Below are 17,051 nucleotides of genomic sequence, written 5' to 3'. Positions count from 1 at the left end.
TTGCTTCATTCAGGTTGTTCCCTTAAGAATCAGCTAGCACACTGATGATAACTTTGAAGAAAAAAGTCACCAAACCAAAAAACTAGAATTTGTTTAAGCTCATTGTGTGAAAGACTTTGATGGTACAAACGGCAGAAAGGTCAAACCTTAAATTAGTAAATTTATCTTTCAAATTAAAAAAAAACCAAACCCTCTCATTCCTGAAATTATAGTATTAGGTCTTAAAAGAGAAAATACATCCAAGTGAGCTTTTCTTTTGTTGGTTTCAAGCTCAAATCCAGACTACCTGGGTAGATACCAAAATTGATATCATCTCGTGGATACCTGGTGTCTCCCTAAATCAGTTCAGTAAATCTCACCTCAAACTCACCGCAATCCTTTGCAGTAAATGACAGGATGTACAGGCAACAAAATACCCACGTGGATCCTGACAGTCCACACTATTTACTAACCTTCTGTTAGTAAGAAGGAAGGACTGTTCCTTTTTGGGAGTTAGTAAGCATGCCTCTACCATAAAGTTAATCCAGGCTCTTGCTCAAGCACCTGTAATCCACAAAGGTAACCCACTGACACAAGTTATAAGCAATTTATAAGTCCAGACTGACTTTCACAGGCTGGAATAGTGTCACAGCTCAGACGCAGAAGTGAGTAACATCCAATGAGAATGAAAGGGGAGCTGGAGAGGATGAGGAAGGCAAATACTTCAGTGCCCTTGATCTTCCTGCCCTATCTCCTGCAATACTTAAGGGATGAGGTGATGAACAATACGTACAAGACAGATTTCTAACAGATAGGTAAGAGAACAGCAACTTTTTCTAACTGCCATCACCATCACATCCAACTGTGAGGGAAGGAGGATTCTAGTACGTGTGTTTTCTGTAGCACCAATAACTATGCCCAAGAAGTCAAGCAAGTCAGAGAAGTCAGTATTTCATTAATCAAGGTGAGTAAAGAGGAGGACTTGAACAAAAGTTTCAGTTCTCTGAACAACATGAATAAAGCCTGATTCTTGAGAACATGGTAGTGGTCTGGAGACACATTAAAATTCAGAACCAATCTAGATGGCAAAGACAGGAAAAAGGAAGAGCTGGAGGCAATTTGCAGGCTACAAAAGCTCCAGTGACAAAAGGTTAGGGGTACTGGGACAGTCTACTAATCACCCCATCAAAGTACAGCTTCTATTTAATGCTCTGGATATCTTTTGTACTTGGATACTCAGGAAACCAGTATGGATTAGAACTGCTTTGTGGGGGAAAACTTGACCATGGTGGAGAGGGCAAAGTTGGACCATCAGTTGAAATGGTCTTACTCTAACAAGCCACAGCTTTAGTCATTGACCTTTAGTGACCACCTGGCAGCACTCTGCAAGTCAGAATTCACAGCATTAAGAAAAATATGTAAATTGGTTCAAACAAAAGTGTGCACTGCAAAGGGTTTGACACTTACAGGTGCAATAGGCTCTGCAAAGAGAAGTGAAGGCAGAAGCTCAGCTGGTTAGAGCCTGGTGCTAAAAATACCAAGACTATGGATTCAATCCCTCTATGGACCATTCACTTAAGAGGTAGACTTGATAATCCTTGTGGGTCCCTTCCAACACAGAATATTCTATGATTCTGTGACATTCTGGACTCTCTGAAAACACTGTCCAGAACTTAGAAGACCTTCAAGAAATGAAAGAATATCAAGGAGAGAATTCTTCTTTTCAGGTGAGTATTACTACTTATATGTCAGCAATTCTCTCATGCTCTCTCTGTGTGAGACAGGTCTACTTGTCTTGCACCTATCTGAGCTGAATAGAACACAATCATCAGGGTCCTTTTCCCTCCATTTCCCAGAGGAGAGTGCTTGCAGAGGGGATGCTTGCAGGGGATGGTGCTTGAATGCTGCCAAAGCTCAGTTTTACTTTAGAAACAAAGAGGATCATCTGGGGCTGGACCTAATGCAACTGAGAAAGAAAAAGGGAGAAAGGACTGCAGAAAAAATACCTACAATTTTTCAATGTACTAACCTAGTCCCACTGCTACAAAAACACAGGTCTACCTCACAAAACAGGGGTATGAAGGAAATACTTCTGTGGCTTAAGTTTAAGTGGCTGCTAAATGAAATGCAGCTGGTATCACTGAAAATGTGTTCTTGAACCTCCATTGACTTACTCTATTCCAAATTGTCTACAACAGGTGGCAGATCCTAGATGCAATGTATTTTGTACCTTGCAACAGCTGTGAAGAGGATACTGACTGAAATGTTAAAGAGATACTGCTTGTTGCAACTGTCTCACATGACCAAGAGCAGTTCCAGAATTCAAAATATTTCCTTGTTCTGAAGTTAAATTGGGCTACTGTGACATTCATTCTGCAATTTAATACTCAAAGGCTATGAGAGACAAACAGATAGAAAGGAATGGGAGTAGAAACCTGCAACATTTTCCACATTTTGATAGATTTTTATATGATAATAGTACAAGACCAGGTAAAGCACTTTTTAATATTTCAGACTTCAGGGGCCAGTTCTTAAGCTAGTGCAAGGTGGTATCATTCTGTTGACTTCAGCTATGATTATTCACATTAGTCAACAGTTGCTATACACACCCTGTGCAGTCCCATACTTACAGCTTCATCCAAACCAAATTATAATGGCCAAATTAGAAATCTAGCTAAAACTTCTGTTAACTGACTTCCAAAGTAGAAGCCAAAACAGCTGAGTAACACCAGGCTAGACATTCTAAAACTACAGGGTGTTTTCCCTAAATAATCAGGGGGAAATAAAAAGGAGGAAGCAAGTGAATGAATGAATGATTGAATCAGTGAGCTTCATTTAGAGGCCTTCACAGAACCATCTCTTTTTGTGCAACTTGAACATAATATATATATATTTTTTTTTTCTCAGATTAATCCTGAAGGCTATCCACAGAAATGCACCAGTTCATTATCGTCATCAGAAAACAACGCAACATATATGGCATCTTAGAGAAGACCATAAATACACATTACAGTAACTCCCTTTTTTGTCTATATAAAGCTCTTCCAAATGCAAGGACCCAGAACCATAAGAGCTCAGCGATTTTGTGCTGTCCTTTTTTTGTGTGCATGTGTGTGTTAAATAAGCATTCAAAATCTGTTTTTTGTTATTGGCAATGAAATTGTAAGAATCAATACATACTTTCAAGAATATAATGTTAATTTAAAATATGGGACTATATGTATATATAACAGTTTATCTGCCTTCTATATTATAAATAAGTCTGGGCAACTCTCCTAGTACCCATTAATGTTCAATAAAACTGTTTTCAGAAATTAAACATCCTACAACTTGATAAATTAAATACACTTATTACATTGTATATATATAAGATGCATGATATCATGGTCTGTGCATAAAAGATCAATGGATGCTTCTATATTAAATATAATTTTGAAGACAATTATAATTCATAATTTAATTTAATCCACCTTAAATTGAAAATGTTTATTCACTACCCAGAGATCAATCTCTTTAAAAAATGTGTGGATTCACATTTTGCTACTACAATCATTTATTTTCCTACTTCACCCTAACAGTGAAATAAATAGATTTTAGAAAGCCTCATAGGCAAAAATAAATATACAGATATATCAAGATTTTTGTATACATAACTTCCACCTGCATATACATTTACTATTTCTTCATTGACACAGCATTTTTATCCTTCAAAAAGATATTTAACAACTTTTCCTCACCAAAAAATGAGCAAAAGTGAAGGAAACCACAGAAATTCAGTCTTGTTAGCTGTAGCGCAGTGACAGTCAGAGAATCAGTGGTAAACAAGGAAAGACTATGGGCTAAATTGTGGCCACATGGTCTTAATGAAACTCAACTCTAATAAGTTTGAAGCAGACTCCCTGAAATCATAGGAACTGCCAGTAACATCTGTTGGCTCTGTCTCCATTTGATTTAAATAATGTGCTTGTTAGCACGGTTTCCCTGCAGCCCGAGTTGTCCAGGCATCTTTAGACTTCCAGCAAACATTAGCACACAAACAGCCAGAGGGGCTCCTAAGCTTCAGCTCACAGCCTGTGGACCACACATGGTCTGCAATGCACAGGTGTCTGAGCCCCCATTAACAGCATTCCAGTCTGCCATGGAACTGGTGCCTGTCCTTGGGCTGGGTCTGCTCTCCTATCTTCATTCCAGAGGGATGCCAGCACAGCAGTTCTGTCTTTATGAACAGTCACCACTGTCTTGTTTTGCTGCCATTAGAACCTGGACCTGACTTATGGTCTACTCACAAACACCTTGTTCAGGTACCCTCTCCTGGGGAGAAGAGTCCATGTTCTCCCAGTCACCACAACGCGCGTTCCCAAGGGGAAGGCCCATAACACAGCTGTGAGAAAGCAACATCGAGGGCATTATCAGTTTGTAATAAAAGTGGAAACGGTGGTCATGGCAAATAACAGGGTAAAGATTATTTGTTTTGATCCTATGTACTTCTACTCTATATCCAATATGGTCCAGTTAATAAGCCACTTGAAGAATTTTGATGTGCAAATGGCTTTCAAGTACTTAAACCAGTACTTGCCCTTTTCCAAACAATTCAACTCCTCACTGATAAGGTCCCCTCACCTCTGCAGCAAAACAGGACCAATTTCAAAATCTGTGAAACACCACTTTGAAGAGACCCTTCAAGACCTTTCAAGTAGCCTTGTTGATTTATTGGTTGGACTCAGATCTCAAAGTTCCTCCATTTAGTAAGCTTTTTTTCAAAGTATTTCTGTTGCATTTACTGAATTATTTATGTATTTAGATAAACTATTAAAATACCAGAGAAAACATATAGCAGTTCCGTTAAAATGACACATCAGATTCAATCTTAATGTCTATGAATAACCTCCAACATTTGATCAGTAGTGCACCATCAGTTTTGCACTTAGGCTACCATTCAAAAATCTTAACAGTATCCAGACATTCCACAAATCCCTCAAACCACACATGGGATCAGACCAAATTAACTCTTTCCTACAGACCAGCTCTCTCCTTCATTAGCTTCCAAGATGTGCAGCTTTCCTTGTGGCTGACCTCTCTACCCTGCTGCTTGCAACAAGAGCTTCACCATAGCAGGGTGCTTTGGGAAGCACTCTGCAGAGGTGCTGCAGTCACCACAGTTGTGTCACCAGAACATTTGACCTGACCCAAATTAAGGGCCCCATCCTGATGTAGGATCCTTTCACAAATCCCCTGTATATATGTTACTGAAAAATGAGCAATACAGAGCTCTTCTTGTACCAGCAATAAAGAATTCTCAGGGGAATTGAGAATCCTTGCGCCTACAGGTTTTTTTTCCAGTATAATTTACTGAAGGCTGAAAGCTGGCTACCCTAGAAGGTGACTGTGCCTAGCATCTTGAACCTTCAGAATCTCCAGCCATAAAATGAGAATATAGCTATTTCCCTAATTCATGGGAATGTGAAAATTAAAACTACAAGGCATCCAACTTATGAAGTGACAGGGATAATAAACATTCTATAGAGGGCTGTGTGAAAAAATATTTTTGACAAATAAAATACTTTGGTTTAGCACTCCCTGGCTACTCACAAGCATTCACTGAAAAAAAGTGTAAAATGCAAGGCCAAGAACCCCAAAGTTTTAACAGGCCTAATTCTATTTATTTCAAGCTTTTACTGCCATAGCTGGGGAGCCCATTTAGGATGCTGGTTGATCTTACATACAGTAAAACATACACTACAGGACAGTAAGTGGAATTTCAGATTAGAGTATCAGCTTCTGAATTCTCTATAGTTAAGTGGGTTTAAAAGTGAACTTTATTGTTAGGTGGTTTTAAGGTGGGTTTTTCTGTGTCTAATTTCTGAACTATTATGCACATGTACATTCTTCTAAAACTGACAGGTAACTTGGTTCACTTGTGAAACTGAAATGTAACCTTTAATTTTACAGCCTATACTTTAGAAAATTATGCCTTTGAGTGGCTGAGACTTTTGGAAGGTGGGAGTGGTACAATAACCACATAAGAAGTGGAATGCCACAAGAGAATTCTTTGTGCTGTGAATAATGAGTCAGGAATACAGTTATGAAAAGCACATAACTCACTCTTTCATCAACATGCAGACTCTCTTTCCTAAAGCTATTCTCATCTTCTGCATCCACTGGTAAAATGCATAGACATAAACTCAGATCCAGTATAAACAAATGAAATGCAAATGTCAGTGTGGTTGTAGCTGCCTCCCCTAGAGCTGATTTTTGCCATAGGATTAGGCTAAATATAAATAAGAGGGAAAGTACAGCACTTTGAATGAAACATATCAATTTAAATGAAATAAGGCTACTTATTTTATCTCACAAATCATGATCCAAATAAGATTATCTGGATTTCTGGGAAACAAGCCCTGAAGAGCAATGAATATTTGCCTTTTGTGGTACTTGAAAATCTTTGGACTAATTCACAGCCCATGATTTGCAACCCAACTCAACAACAGCCCACTGCTGAGCTCTCGTGGCCTGTCCCTTTGGTGTCTAGTTTACCTTGCTAAACAGAGCATCCCCAGAAGCAGATCTCCCTGGGAGCATAGACGAGTAGATACAGGATGACTGCTAGCCTCCTACGCTCTAAGGATACTTAATCCAGTCTCTGTAAGCATGTACATAGACACTCTCCCCCTCCCCAGACACCACACCCTGCAACAGCTGAAGGAACAGGCCTTAACTCTGCTGTAACTTGTCCAGCATGTTCGGTTTTGTAGCCTCCATTTGACTCAAACAGGGTTTAGTTCTGATTAAACCTGTCACAGCTGGTTTTCTTCCCTAAACAAGACAAAAAATTTATTGAAGCACCTCATTGGTGTTTTCTAAAACTTCAAAGACAACCTTGAACAAGCAGGACAAGTTTACACAGCTATAAGTATTATTACATTAATATAATCTTTCTATCTTCAGGAATAAAATACGTAAGAACCATTATTTACAGTATGTGGTGGTGCTAGATTTTTTAAATCACAGAAAACCTTGTTCTTAATAGCATGCTTTCCCTGAAATTAGCATAACCACTCTTTTCCTTTAAAAATCTGGGCTAAGTAAGAGCCTGTACAAATCTCCTTTTAGGTTTGGGTCTCAGCTCTTTAGGAATTTTTATTTGTGATTCTTGAAATATCTTTCAGCCTGATCCTTTATCCTAGAATCTTTTCTGGTAAAAATATACACATAAAGAGTTTTCCAAATAGACCGTTTTAATTCTATTGTTATATACTGAACACAATACTGTCCAAAATACAGGTTTTTCGGGGAGGTGTGGACAGATGGACATTGTGGGCCATGGATTGGCCTAGCTTGCTTTGACCCACGGATGACAGACCAGGAACACCTCAGTCCCTTTCAGAGGCTGACAGTGCAAAGATGGCCTTTGAACAGGGGCTTCTGCAGCTGAAATAAGACTTGTGATTATTTCTAAAGTAATTGTTTTATATAGGATATTATAAATAGAAATAATATTTATATTTAAAGAGCTAAGGTTCAAAATCACAAGATATCCATCTGATCAGTATATACTTTGTAACTCCACAGCAATACAAGGGATGTTTTCTGAGCACATGTAAACCACAATTGGAGTTTCACATTCCAATATTCATATTGAAGCCTATGACAGCCATCACACAACACACTACCAGGACCTGACAGCTCTGACACTGGTAATACGGAGCCATCAGCATCAACAGAACAATATCTTCTTGTTTGATACTGGTTTAAGGCAAGAGTATGACAATTATACAAGGAGAAGCACACAACAAAAAGAAGGCTCAGTGCAAGCACCGGAGTGAGACACTGTTTGGCCAGACCCACGAGGCTGAAGGAACTGCTGGCTCTGGGGGTGACCCTGCAGTACCCTTCTTTCTTCTCTCAGTGTGAGGCAGCACTGGACATGAATGAACGAACACAGACCCATCCAGCAGGCAATAATAAAATAAGGAGTGAGATCAAATCAAAGAAAGAATGCAGACATTTTATCCCATTCCCCAAAGCACTTGATTGTTAAAGCTGCTGTGATTGCCTCAGGCAAAGTTTGACCCACTGACTGTCCTGAAATCAAATACGGTGGTACATTTTTGAAAAGTACAATCTCTATCCACACGTCTCAGACATTTTTCAGGGACATTTAGTTCAAGTAAACTGCCATGGAATAAGCACAATTACATTTTCTTCTCCTACATTACCCTGCAACTCAGTCACATTCTGGTTTAAACTTTTGACTCACTTAATTTTTATGCTGGTTGTTCATTTTATAATTCAGTTGTTATATGTTTTATTCTCTTTACTTATTTCCTTTTGCAATCATCCCAGGATAGGGACTAATTATTTTAATAGCTCTCATTACATCATGTTGGCACATTAGCTTTTCTTTTTTAAATGGAGTCACATTTATACAACCCCTTTATTTTTTTTTATTCTCACTAAACCACAAGCAAAAAGAGAGACTCCTTTATGAGTTATAGAAATAAACAGTGCTTTTAGCAAACTTTTCAACAACAAAACAGGAGAATGAGAGTGAGCATGATCACAGGGTTGGAAAGACTCATGCCCGAGGAATTAAACAGATAGAAAATACGGCAACATCAGTGCATCTAAGTACCCTAAGCAGGCTTTAGAATTAATAAATGCTTGAAAATAGGACCACTCAAAAATGATTTTATCAAATATACAAGCTTGAGAAGGACATGCGGATGCACCTTATGGTAACAGTAAATGTTAAAAGGCAAAGTAAAATAACCCCTGTGATTTCTGGGATTTGAAAAGAACTGTCTATTGGATCCTATTTTGGCTATCAGCAAGAAGCAAAAGCTAAGGACTTGCCCATTCATCTTTACTGCTCTAAAATTTCTACTGGAAGGTCCTAGAAGATTGATACTCTGATAAGGCTTCCTTTGCTTCAGTCTACCTGAGACCTTATCTCTGCTATCAACAGGTCTAGAATCTGGTCCCTGGCTTCTGCTCTGTTATGACTGAAGAGATTTTTTCTCTTCTGTTTCTAAGCATCCACAAGATTAATATCAGATGGAACAGGGGAAAATATTGCATTGGGAGGGACCTCTGAAAGTGTCTAGTCATGGGACAGCTCTGCAAAACATTATAATATAAACACAGAAACTGAAAAGGATGTGTGGAAACACCTTATGGTAACAGTAAATGTTAAAAAGCAAAATAAAATAACCCCTGTGTGTATGCATACACATCTACATGTATAATCATCTAAATTCCTCCTCTCCAAAGTGAGCAATTTTGATGATCAAACAGGGTTTCTCTTAGCCACATCTTTGCTGCTTGCACAGCCCTGATTATAATTAGTCCCTTATGCAAATGGCATATGGAGCCTTGGGAGGAGAAGCATCTTGGAAACGGGAAGGAAGTTTCTTGAGAAAATATCAGGAGATGAAGAGAGGGGTCCAGATTCTTGGACATAACAGATATTTGCACTGCTGGCAGAGCTTACAGACCTCCTCTGTCATGTGGATCCATTTGTTTATGCCTGTGCCTGCATCTGTCACAGGCATGCACCTCGCATTCAGAGAAAAAAGGGTCACAGGTTCCTCTGTCAACCCCACCCCATATTTGCTCTCCCTCTTCAAGGCAAACAAACCAAGCCAGTGCAGCCTCAAGGAGGAAAGCAGAGTGGTAGGGACCCACAAAAGTCCCTGCTCAGGCCCCTGCTCAAAGCAGGGCTACCTCAAAATGGCACAGGACCTTTTCCCATGAGGTCTTGAGGGTCTCCAGAGATGGATTTTCTGCAGCCTCGGTTGCAACAGCCTGACTCAGGGCTTATCTACCCTCTTTGGAAAACCATTTTCCCCCAATTCCCAGACCACTCTGCCCTTGCTCCAACTTGTTGGCTCCTGTTCTTTTCCTCTCTGCACCTCTGAGAAGAGTCTGTCTTCTCTGTGGCTCCTGGCAGGTATTTGAAGGGAAAAATTCCATTTCCCCTGCCTGCTCTTTCCTATGCTGCACCACCCTTGGGCGCTGCTCTGGATTTTCTCCAAGCTGTCAAGAGTGGTCTTGTTCCAGGAGGTCCCAAATCTGGACACAAGGAGTTCCAGATAAAGCCTCATGAGCTACTGAGCCGAGGGCCACCGTCCTTTCCCTGTTTTTGGCAGCCACACTCGTGCTCAGGACGTGGTTGGCCTAGAGCTTGACAAGGATCCCCCCCTGACCCTGTTCTGCCTCTCCTGCTGGACCCCAGCCCTGTCCCTGCAGGGCTGGCCCTGGCCTGCAGCCCCAGCCTGTGCCCTGAGCGTCCTGGGCTTCCTGGCAGGTGACCCTGCAGCCGGCCGGGCCCTCTGAGGGACAGGGAGGGACCAGTGCCAGCAGTCCCTCTGCAGGGCTGGGGCCGTCCCGCAGCCACCAGCTCCCTCCAAGTCAGTGTCACCTGAGAAGCTGCTCAGGGCAGGTCCTTTTGTCCTGTTGACCAGGTTCTTGCTGCAGATGTGAAGCAATGGCAGCCCTAGAAGTGACTCGTGCCAAGAATGCTAGGCACAGTGAGCCTGCAGCTAAAGTATGACAGTACTGCTGGAATTTTAAGCCTGATACTTGAGCCTTTTTTTTTTTTTTTTGGCCATTTTGTAATTCTGTAATTCATATTTCTTAAATTTAACTACAGGGATACTACAAGAGGCAGTGCTGAAAGCCTTGCTAAATAAATCCACTGTTCTTCCCTCATTAGGAGACAGTTTTTTCCACACAAGAAGGCATTCATGTTGATCACCTTCAGTTCGTCCTTCAAAATCTACATTGTTGCCAGCCCCCTTCTTATCCTCCACATGCCTGGAAACAGTCTCTATGTCAAAATTTTCAGGGGTTAGGGGATGGATGACTGTCCAACCTGTAGTTTGTCTGATATAATTTTTTTGAAAAAGAGTGCACCATTTCATTCTTTCCAGTCAACAGAAACCTCCCCAGATTGCCACCTCTCAAGATAAGAACTTAGCTTTACAACGTCATGTGCTAGCTTCATCAGCAACCTTAGATGCAATCTGTCTTATCTGATGGATTTTATACATCCAATGTACTTAACATAGTCCTTAACTTGGTCTTTCCTACCATGGATAGAAACTCTCTTCCCAAAAATCTCCATTGCTAGGTGCAATCTAGAGATCTGGGAGGCCTAAACACACTTACCTGCTGTAAACACACACACACTCTACATGCAGAGTACTCAATCAAATGACAACTATGTATATATCAACCTGCCTACCTGACAGTGGTAGTATACTAGACAATTAAATACAGCAAGAGACTTAATTAAAATTGCTTACAGGACATGTGGGGACTTTGCCAGTACAAGGATACTGGCCTAAAAGAGCATTGCTCACCTGAGAACAGAAAGATATGCCCACAACCCATCTGATACCAAATGATTTCATACTTAGCTACTAATATATTCAACATGGTATTTCATAGGGGGCACTGCTAATAGTGAATGCTTGCAATGAACTTACTGTCCAGTCAGTGCCTCTCACAATGAGGAAATGAAACCAGATTTGGGCATCTGCCAGTACAAATTTCAGTTTGGATTCTGTGCCTTTTTCTTGTTTTCCAAACTCTGTTACCCTGCATGTGTGCTGTGTTTGAAGCATGTTGACACTCTCTGTCTTGATGCAGCTGGCACCCCAGATCAATTCCTGGATGCCCAACTTGAAAGCACTTGAAACGAAAACCACAGGGTTGGCTCTCGATCTTGCTGGATTTTGGCTGGCCCAGCATAGCTTCATCCCAGCAGAGTTCCTTTATTTTGTATCTCTTCTCTAAAAACCGTGGACATTTGCTAATATCCTGTGTACTAATTTGATTTTCCAGTAGCTATCACAACATCAACATCATAATTAAAAACATCATTTCCTAAGAAGCACCCTGAACTTTGAAAGCAACCCCCTTTTTTGATTCCTACAGTTCAATCCAATCTACCTCCAACACTCAACTTCCTTTTGATCCTCCCCTGCAGAGATGGCCAGAGTAGAATTACTGCATATTGGTGATTCTGACCAGCAACTGAAAATACTATCTGCACTGAGACTTTATCTGGCTTTTGTTCTAGTTCCTCACAAGCTAGTTTGGATTAAGGCACAGCCCACTGCATATACAGAAAGATTAAAAGATTCCCAGTTTTTGTACAGCTTAGCCAAAAAAGCAAACAACCACCACTCCCTGCAGGAGTGACGGCTCTATTGAAGATGTGGTTTCCAGCACCAATTCTGCAAACAAACTCTGGGGCAGTCAAATATCTCCTGCTAAAAACAGTTGGTGAGCTTAGGCTGTTGCTATTCCTTACATGCAGGAGCTCTGACATGGGTGTGCAAAGTAAAGCCCTGCTTTCCTCACCAAGGGGGACAGACTCCCATACTTCTGATGTGTAAAGACAATAATATCCTGCTCTATCTCAATACCATGTATAGCACTGGCAACAGCACTTCTGAAGCCCCTCTCACTGTTTGTCTGCTCTCCAGAGAGCCCCTCTTTAGATGCCAAGGTACACTAAAGTCCTGTGCCTGAAGCTTCATGTCAGTTCACAGTATTAATGAAGCCATTAGGGATTTTCATTTTAGAGAATGCTTTATGATTTTGATACCTGATCAGCTTCTAATCAGGTAAATCTAATGTGAGGAAAAAATTAAAAAGATATTCTCTCTCAGTGCTCTCACTGTTCATTTTGTCTGCCTGTGGTCAAGCAGGGTAGTCTTATCTTTACTTAGATGCTAATAAAAAGAGACAGTTCCACATTATGAATATCTCCTCATTCTTCACACACAGCCAATATTTTTACATATTCATAGCCAACTTGAAGGCAAACATAAGGACCTGGCCACTAACATTTTTCGTTAAGAGATGAGTGAGCATCCTTTTTCTCTTAGTATCAAGTTTTGTCATGATTTAAAGGACACTGAGTTAAGATGAACCATTTGTCACTACTGTGTCACTACAGGAGAAAAACCTGCTTGTTACATTGAAATACCTAATGGCACTTTTCATTAATATCAAGTCCTTTGTATTCACTTCTCTCTGCTTCTCAGCAATTCCCTATGACCACTGCACAAAGTTTCATTATGATACTTATCCTTGAGAAGCACTTTCATTTGCCATAGAAATGACTGGAAAGATAACATCGTTCAGTAGTGGGTTCTTCTCTCCCATCCTCTTCCTACTCCTTTTATTTAATTTAAGGAAAACAATAAGAGAGACTTAACTCCACTTCTTCCCCTCTCCTTCAGATATGATGAAAATAAGATAAAAAACCTGTCAGGTCTGTCACTGAAATTTCAGTTTATTTATTATGGAATAACATTGTTTTTCCAAGGGAGTGTGCTATTCAGCTTTTCCTGTCATCATTATATACTAAGAGGGAGGGAGGATTACCTGATTTTGATCAATAAATTATTTCGTGACAAGAAATGTGAAAATTTCAGGACAACAATTTGTAAACAGCCTACTGACTGGCTTATTTTTCCCCTATAAGAACCTCTGTGCACTACTGCCATTGCTGATCAGAGAATTTCGAGAAGAGATAATAAGAATCCTGACAACCATTTGGACATGTCTTCTTTCCTCCCCTCACTCCACATCTCTTTTTGCCTTTTCCTGTGTAAAAAAAAGTCCTCTTTCCTTTGGCTGTATTTTACATTCTGCTTTTTGTTTTCTTATCTGCCCCTGATTCTTTGTCACCCTCCCCCACAAGAGCTTGGGGGCCTTCCTCCCTCCCTCACTGTGAATACCATTACCCTAGGGACATCAGGAAATTTTTCAGATGTAAACAAAAGCATAAATCCCTTTGCCTGTCTTTTCCTACTTTATTCTCTTCTCTATTTCCCTACCCCCCACTTCATAAGCATTTTTGTATGTTTAGCCACCTGCAGAGATTGAGGGTGGAAGACATGAAATCAGAAGCAAACAAAACCTCTGCTTGCTTCAGCTTAGTCATTAATAGCACCATTAGCTTATTGAACTCCAGGATATATCATGTCACAGTTCATGATTCAGGGTCTCTCAATTGTTCTTGCATTGTTTATATCCTGAGTCAGAGTCGTTCAGATAATTTAGGCTTAATCATTCTTCTGCAACAACAGTCTTACAGGTGCCATTTAATCAAATCTATCAGTTATGCTCTGAGACATCTTGAGGTTTCAGAGGAATCACCAGACACTGCCTTAGCATTTATTTACTCACAGGAGTAAAAACGTTCATTGTGCTTCAGCTTAGTGAAAATGCTAAATGCCAAGGAAGCTGAGTGAACCGAGTTATCTGTATCTGTTATGTCAGTGTGGGAACAGGGAGCTCGACCAGAGAGCAGAAATATGGGAACAAGGAAAGAACCCTGACCTCAAACAGCAGCATGAACCAACTACTCTGAGTTAGTGCACACATTTTGTTTGGCTTTCTTCTGTGACCGGACCGATGCAGACAGAAAACCAAGTAAGTACTTATTAAAACTGTAAACAACAGAAAAAAGATCCTTATTCCAATATGTTGCTACAGCATCTGTCATCTGAATGCTTTTGAGAAGTGTTTTACAACATGGACGTATTTATTCTTATGCTCCCTCTTGCTCTTTAATTGAAAACCTCAACAGCCTGAACTTGAGTTCATGTCTGATCTACAAGTCTACCTATTGCCACTTCAGTCTATCCAAAGTAATCAAAGCAAAATACTGGGGAAATGGTCTAAGAGCCCTTGCTGCAGGGAAGAGCTGTGCCCTTAATTTTGGCTTTGTTTTCAGAGAATTAAGAATACAAGAGGTGGCTCCAATCATTCAGTACAAATAGGGGTTTTGAGTTTTTGTGTCTCACTGTTGTTTTGTTGTAGAAAACATTACATTTAAGCACAGGTTGGCAAGGAAACCAGTCTCTAATGTGTTGTTTGCCAATTCAGACACACAGTCAACATAGATATACATTTATCCTCTACAGCCCCAAAGAATAAAACAGGAGACAATTTAATCTTCCATTGTTAATTATGAAAATGGTACTTAAGCATCTTTTTCTGCTTTTGATTGGATGGAGGAGTATCACATATAACCTGGCTCCTGGCAAAACTAGGAAGTTTATTTAATTTATATGAGAATTTATAATTTCCCAAATCTCATTCATATCACTCAAACACTTTTTAAAAAATTGCTCAAATCCAATTCCTCCACAGTCTCACCCAACTGACAAATTTTAGAGAAGTACTATTAAGCAAACAACATCCTTTTTCATACTCTTCACATATTACAGCAGGATGAGAAGCTTGCTCCCAAGAAAAGAATTTCTCAAGCTTTGTAGAACAAAATGTTCTATTTCTAAATCACATGAAACCTACAGACAGCAAAGCAATTTAATTCACTGGTATTTGCAAATTTCTCTAAAGCAGAGAGTACTATTAGTCTTTGGATTATGGGTAGGGAAACCAACACAAAAATAATTGAGCTTCCCAATGTTCTCACAGCAAAACAAAGAACAGAACTAATAAAAGTAACAACTACGTATCTGGAGCCTACAAACACCCTTTGCTAAAGGGTCTCCATGCTCCTGATTCATGGTGTTAGTAAGCACATGAAATAGTTTACGCAGTGTGTTACTCTCTGAGAGACAACTCCCTTTTCACTTTTTAGAGAATCCTGTAGGTGACTGTTTCCTGCTCAACACTGTTGCCTGGTTCTTGGGAGCTTCTCAACAGCTGTCTGCCCTGGGACCTTCCTTATCACTCTCTGAATTACAACAGTCTTCTGGTTTGCTTTCAAACCTTGCATGATAGGCACATATATCTCTATCATCCACTTCCTCCTTTAATCCTGCTCTAAGCCTCAGGTCTGTTTATCAGCATCCTGAGGTACCAGACTATATTCAGTGTTCTTTCCCACAGTCCACCAAAAATATGAATTGACAGCTCATCCCAAATATAAAGAACTAAAAGCATGCTGATGGCACAACTCTGTTCTCCAATGTTTGCTGCTTTTCACCTAGGTCATATTTGCATGGAGTCTGTTAGGTTCTAGCTGCTATTCAAAAGCTGCTGCATTTTTTTCTGTGCTCATGCAGGCCCACATTGCCAATGGACTTGATCAAGACAGTTGCCCACAATAGTAGCCAGCAGAAAAACAGGTGAGAACGCTACCTTTAAGCAGAATTTCTTCAGGCTGAATCTCTGATCCTTTAAAAAGCAGAGGAAACTGTTAGGGAGGGTGTCTGATCCATGTACTCTCTAGATGCCATTGTTCTGCTGCTGTGCACGAAAAGATGTTCTTGGTTTCACATTTTGTGTGTCCTGCAATGAATGAAAGCAAGCCAGCAGTGCTTTTTATCACCCTTAATCTAATTGGCCTTATCCTCTCTTTTACTTGCAGGTAGCTGACTATCACACACTAAGGTGTTCCTAAAATGCACATCTCAACATTTTTCTGGCATATTCCACTGCTTACTTTAAAAAAAAAAAAAAAACCAACTGTTTCTCTTTTCAGTAACAGAAATAAGAGAGCAGCACTTCCCAAACAGTAATATGAACACACAGTGGACCTCACAGATGTTTTCCAAAACAGGATTTGCCATAATTGCTTTGACCATGTTTTGCTGTTTGAAAAGAACATGCTCACCATTATCTGAAGTGATGGAATGAAGTGGTTTTGAAGTAATTGGTCTGGGTGGGAAATAAAAAATACCATTTAGGAAATAGACAAGACACTACTGGTTTACACATCTGTTCAGAAAGAAGCTTGCACTTGTTCATTCACACCACCAGCCTTGACCCATTGAGCATAACTAATTCAGCTACCTGACCAGCATGTTACTCGCCATGAAAACAGTCATGACAGTGCCTGCCACTTTTGTTGGCCAACAGGTAACACTAGCAAGTAACCAGCCCTCTCAATTTCTTAACTGTGGTGAAAGTGGTGCCTTAAATTTCTGTTAATTTCATAGGGTTTCAAGCAATGCTGAAAGTCTTATAACCATGAGTTATGTATGTATCTGTTTAGTGATGCTTCATGGCAAGTATATATATATATAAATTTTTATTTTGAAACAATCTTTGATTGTTTATTGCTTTAAATTTAAAAA

Source organism: Vidua chalybeata, chromosome 4 (genome assembly GCF_026979565.1).
Source record: "Vidua chalybeata isolate OUT-0048 chromosome 4, bVidCha1 merged haplotype, whole genome shotgun sequence".
In the NCBI taxonomy this organism is placed as follows: domain Eukaryota; kingdom Metazoa; phylum Chordata; class Aves; order Passeriformes; family Viduidae; genus Vidua; species Vidua chalybeata.
This window is presented reverse-complemented; position numbering follows the sequence as displayed.